Below are 6,000 nucleotides of genomic sequence, written 5' to 3'. Positions count from 1 at the left end.
TAACAGACAGTTCAGAAAGGATGAACTATGAATACCAGTAAACATACAAAAAATGTGCAACTTCAAGGAAATCAGGCAGACATAAATCAAATGATTAAAAAAGATGTTCTCGGGCTTCCCTGGTGGCGCAGTGGTTGAGAGTCTGCCTGCCGATGCAGGGGACGCGGGTTCGTGCCCCAGTCCAAGAGGATCCCACATGCCGTGGAGCGGCTGGGCCCGTGAGCCATGGCCACTGAGCCTGCGTGTCTGGAGCCTGTGCTCCGCAACGGGAGAGGCCACGGCAGTGAGGGGCCCACGTACCGCAAAAAAAAAAAAAAAAAAAAAGATGTTCTCATACATCAGAATGCCACACATTAAAAAGACTAACATCGGGTGGTGATGAGGACGTGGGGAAAGGCTCACTCACATATCTGCGGTAGGAGGACACAGAGGTTCGGGGTTTCGTTGCGCCGTTGTCAATGCACGAAGCCTTTAACCCGGCGAGAACGTGGGCCCCCGGCCAACTTCAGGTCAGCTGGGGGTCTCTCGGGAGGGCGACAGCTTTGAACTAAGAAACTCCCCAGTGGCTGAAGTGAGGGTGTGGAGTTGCGGGACGGTGCCACTGGGACATTGGAAAAGCATCTCAGGGTCGGAGGGATGAGCTCTGACACTACACTGTGGCCTTGGTGATGGGGGCTTTCAGACTGAAAGTTAATGGAAGCCCACTCAAGTCAGGCTTCCCGGAAAAGCTGTAGCCTAGCATTGGGCTCACGCCACCTCAACGGTAAGGCGGGGCTGGCCATCCAGAAAGTTCTAGAAAGAGAAAGAAGGTCCGCGCAGAGACTGCCACACTGCCTCAGAACGCTCAGGCCGCCTCATCTGCTGTGAAGACCTCCCAACCCCCACTGCCCGGGGCTGGGCTGCTAAGGGGCTGGAAGGAGGCGGCTGCAAAGGGGAAGATTCCAGCGTGGCTTTTTTTTTATAGTGTGAGGAAGTGCGCAAAACAAACTGCACTATTGTATCAATAACTCTTTTAAAGCCTGTAAATGCATCGGCCCTCCTTTACTACAGTTACCACGTCGCGCAACTATCACACCATCTAGTTCCAGAATTTTTTTTATCACCCCAAAAGTAGACCTGGTCCTGCGTGGAGGCAGCCCTCTTTGAATTGATAGGACGAGGGCAGATATAAAAGAATTAAATTAATTCGAATAATGTGCAACATATGAATAACAATTGTTCAAAATCCATGGAGTTGGAGGGCGCGCGGAGGGAGCGTCGCGCATGCGGCCAGCTGAGGCGGCTTCGCACCATTTGCTCCTCAGATGCGTCACGCGGAGGGAGCGTAGCGCAGAGGGGGCGTTGCGCGGCGGGGGCGTCGCGCGGAGGGGGCGTCGCGCGTGCGGCCAGCTGAGGAGGCTTCTCACCATTTGCTCCTCAGACGCGGGCGAGATCTCAGCTATGGCTGACGAGGAGGCGAGCGGAGTGATGGCGGAAGAAGCCAAGATTGACGAGGACATCTTGCAGGTGCTCCAAGACATGGCTAGTCGCCTGCGCCTCCACGCCATCAGGTCCCTCTGTGCCTCAGACTCTGGGTAAGGCGCCCTGGTCGAAGCTCCGGTCGTTGAGCGGCCGGCCCTGCGGCGACGACCAGGGAGAGAGTTGAACGGAGCCGTCGGGGGCGGGGTGGGCTCCATTATTTAGTGACCGCATTTCAGGCCCTCAGGGCTTGGCAGCCACCCACAGACTCATGGCCGCTGCTGGCCACGTACTCAGGCAGCCGCCCCTCACTGGCCCGCGGCCGGCCAACAGTGGCGGCCCAGGGCCTCTGGCCTCTCCTGCTAGTGAAGAGAAGCCAGGACGCGGGCCGGCTGGCGGAGTGCCTGCGTCCGACTGGCTAGACTGGGAGTGGGAGCGGCCCAGCGTTTTCCGTGTAAGTGGTTGTCCTCGACGCCAGGGTCCCAGCCCAGGACGAGGAGTTCCAGGAAATAAAGCCGAAAAGAAAGTAATAGGCGAGTAAGAATCGGAGCAAAAGGGGACTGTTGGTTCTGCTGGTATTTCGTTGAGGATGTTTGCGTCAGCATTCGTAAGAGATGTTAGCCATTAGCTTTCCCCGAAGGTATTTGTCTGCCTTTAGTATGGAGGCAATTCCCAGAGTGAGTTTTCAATGTGTTCCCTTCAGTTTTGGGGGGAAAGTTGGAGGAGGATTGAGGATTCACCAGTGAGGCCATCAGGTTCAAAGTTTTTTTTTTTTGTCACAGAGCTTTTCGACTACTGATTCAATCTCCTTATTGTAGGTTTATTCAGATTTTCTATTTCTAAAAGTTTCTTCTAGGTTAACTGATTTGTTGGCGTACAATTGTTCACAGTCCTTTATAGTCCTTTTTAATGTCTGTAGAATTGGTGGTTATATCCGTACTTTCATTCCTGAAATGTAATTAGTAATTTCAAATTGGATTTAGTAAATTCAGTAATTTTCTCTTTTTTCCTTACTTTAGCTAAAGGCTTCTGTTTTTGTTTTCGTTTTGGCTGCGTTGGGTCTTCGTTGCCGCACGTGCGGGCTTTGCGGCAAGCAGGGGGGCTATTCTTCGTTGTGGTGCGCAGGGCTCTCGTTGTGTAGCACAGGCTCTAGGCACACGGGCCTCAGTACTTGTGGCTCGCGGGCTCTAGAGCACAGGCTCTAGAGCGCAAGCTCAGTAGTTGTGGTGCATGGGCTTAGTTGCTCCGCGGCATGTGGGGTCTTCCCAGACCAGGGCTCGAACCTGTGTCCCCTGCATCGGCAGGCAGACTTTCAACCACCGCGCCACCAGGGAAGCCCAAGATTTATTAATTTTGTTAATCTTTTCAAAGAACCAGCTTTTGTTTTGGTTCATTTTCTACATTGCTTTCCTAGTCTTTTATTTATTTCTGCAATAATATTTATTACGTTTTCCATGCTGGTAGCTTTGGGTTTAGTTCTGCTTTTCCTAGTTACTAAGTTGTGAAGTTAGGTTTTCTTCTTTGAGATCTTTGTTTTTTTAATTTTTATTTACTTATTCATTTATTTATTTTGACCGCACTGTGCAGATTGCAGGATCTTAGGTCCCCAACCAAGGATCGAACCTGAGTCCACGGCAGTGAAAGCGCCGAGTCCGAACCACTGGACCACCAGGGAATTCCCAGAGATCATTCTTTTTTAATGCAAGCGTTTACAGCTATAAACTTATCTCTTGTCACTGCTTTTGCCACATCCCATAAATTTTGGTATTTTATGTTTTCTTCTTCATTTGCCTCAATATAAAACTCTCTTGAAATTTCTCTGACCCATTGTTCGTTTAAGTGCATTGTGGGGGAAGGTTGTTTTCTTTTTTAATCGAAGTGTAGTCGACTCTTACATTAGTGTCACATGTACAATATAGTGATGTAATGTTTTTACATATTATACCCCATTTAAAGTTATTATAAGTGTGTTGTTTAATTCCCACAAATGTGTGAATTTTACCATTTTCTTTCTATTATTGACTTCTAACTTCACCCTGTCCTGGTCAGATAAAATAGTTTGCGTGTTATCTTTTTTTTTTTTTTTTTTTTTTGCGGTATGCGGGCCTCTCACTGTTGTGGCCTCCCCCGCTGCGGAGCACAGGCTCCGGACGCGCAGGCTCCGGACGCGCAGGCTCAGCGGCCATGGCTCACGGGCCCAGCCGCTCCGTGGCATATGGGATCCTCCCAGACCGGGGCACGAACCCGTATCCCCTGCATCGGCAGGCGGACTCTCAACCACTTGCGCCACCAGGGAGGCCCAACGTGTTATCTTTTTTAAGTTTTGTTCTCCAGCCTGTGCTATAACATTAAAAAGGCAATGTCAATGAGTTTAAGACCTGCATGGTTTTGGATTTTTTTTTTTTTTTTACATTTTCATTTTGCTCCCTTCACCTTCAAAATTAATAACAGTGTGCATTTTCTCAAGAGATCTGTAACAGCTTTTAAATCCAAATTATCCACTTGGGATACTTGCAAAGGCAAGAGGTTTAACTCTCCATTTTCTGTATTGTGGAACTTGAAAGGGGAGATTATTAATACACATGAGCTGGGCTTAAAATGTTACTCTTCTGACTTTTGGGGCATGGCAGGGCTCTAGGGAGTTGGTTTTGTCCTCTTCCCTGCCACCTCCTCCCCTTCTTAATTAATGGCAGACTGCCTGGACTCCCATGCAGGCTGCTTTCTAAGAGCAGCAGTTACTTCATTCTATAAGGGCCTCAAGTTACACCACAACGAGAAACTTCTCAGTCTGACCATTCACTTCCTAAAAGAAATTCATTTTAGGAAATAGAATGCGTTTTCCTTGTTGGATTTTTTTAAAATTTTCTTTCCCAGTTTTATTGAGATGTAATTGAGCACACAGCACTATCTAACATATACAGCATAATGATTTGACTTACATATATTGTAAAATGATAAATACAATAAGTTTATTTATCACCCATCATCTCATAGATACCAAAAAATGGAAAAATGTTTTTTCCCTGCAATGAGAATTCTTAGGATCTAGTTAACAACTTTCAAATATGTCATTCAGCAGTGTTAATTATAGTCATTTTGTTATATATTACATCCCAAGTATTTATTTATTTTTAAAATTTATTTACTTATTTGTGGAGTTTTGTGGGTTTGTTTGTTTGTTTGGCTGTGTTGGGTCTTCGTTGCTGCACGCTGGCTTTCTCTAGTTGCGGCGAGCGGGGGCTTTATTGTAGTGTTCAGGCTTCTCATTGTTGTGGCTTCACTTGTTGCAGAGCACGGGCTCTAGAGCACAGGCTCAGTAGTTGTAACTCATGGGCTTAGTTGCTCTGCGGCATGTGGACTCTTCCTGGACCAGGGCTCGAATCCATGTCACCTGCATTGGCAGGCAGATTCTTAACCACTGCGCCACCAGGGAAACCCTGTATTTATTTATTTTATATCTGGAAGTTTGTAACTTTCGACACCTTCATCCAGTTCCTCCTCCCCTCAACCCCCACCTTTGGTAACCACAAATCTGGTAATCTCTTTTTCTATGAGTTTGGGTTTGGGGGTTTTTTTAGATTCCACAGTGTAATAATACAGTATTTCTTTTTCTGTGAGTTATTTCATCTAGCATAATGTTCTCAAGGCCCATCCATGTTGTCATAAATGGCAGAATTTCCTTTTTGTGCCTGAATTATGTTCCATTATATATCTGTACCACATCTCCTTTGTCCGTTCATCTATCAGACACTTCAGTTGTTTCCATAGCTTGGCTATTGTATATAGTGCTGCTGTGAACGTAGGGGTGCAGATATCTCTTCCCCATAGTGTTTTCATTTTCTTCAGATATACTCCCAGTAGTGGAATTGCTGGATCATATGGTGGGTTTTTTTTTAAGATCCTCCATATTGTTTTCCATAGTGGCTCCTCTAATTTACATTCCCACCAACAGTGCACAAGGGTTCTCTTTTCTCCACATCTTTGCCAGATTTGTTAACTCATCTTTTTGATGACAGCCGTTTTGATAGGTGTGAGGGGATATCTCATTGTGGTTTTGACTTGCAATTTCCCTGATGATCAGTGATGTTGAACACCTTTTCATGTGCCTGTTGTTATGTCTTCTTAGGGAAAATGCCTATTCAGATCCTTTGCCCATTTTAAGTGGATTTTTTGTTGTTTTGTTATGGAATTGTGTGAGTTCTTTATATATTTTCCATGTAAACACATTATCAGATATGTGATTTGCAAATACTTTCTCCTATTCAGTAGGTTGCTTTTACATTTTGTTGATGGTTTCCTTTGCCATGAAGAGTTTGGTTCAGTCCCACTTGGTTTTTGTTTGTTTGTTGTTTTTGTTGCTTTTTTTTTTTGCTTTTGCTTTTAGTGTCCGATTCAAAGAATCCTCGCGAAGACTCAGGTCAAGTAGCATAGTGCCTATGTTTTTCTTCTAGGAGTTTTATGGTTTCTGGTCTTAGGTTTAAGTTTTAATCCATTTCAAGTTAATTTCTGTGAGTGGTGTAAGATAGGTGTCGAGTTTCATTT

Source organism: Mesoplodon densirostris, chromosome X (assembly GCF_025265405.1).
Source record: "Mesoplodon densirostris isolate mMesDen1 chromosome X, mMesDen1 primary haplotype, whole genome shotgun sequence".
NCBI lineage: Eukaryota > Metazoa > Chordata > Mammalia > Artiodactyla > Ziphiidae > Mesoplodon > Mesoplodon densirostris.
The sequence above is the reverse complement of the archived record's forward strand: the minus strand, read 5'-3'. Positions refer to the sequence as shown.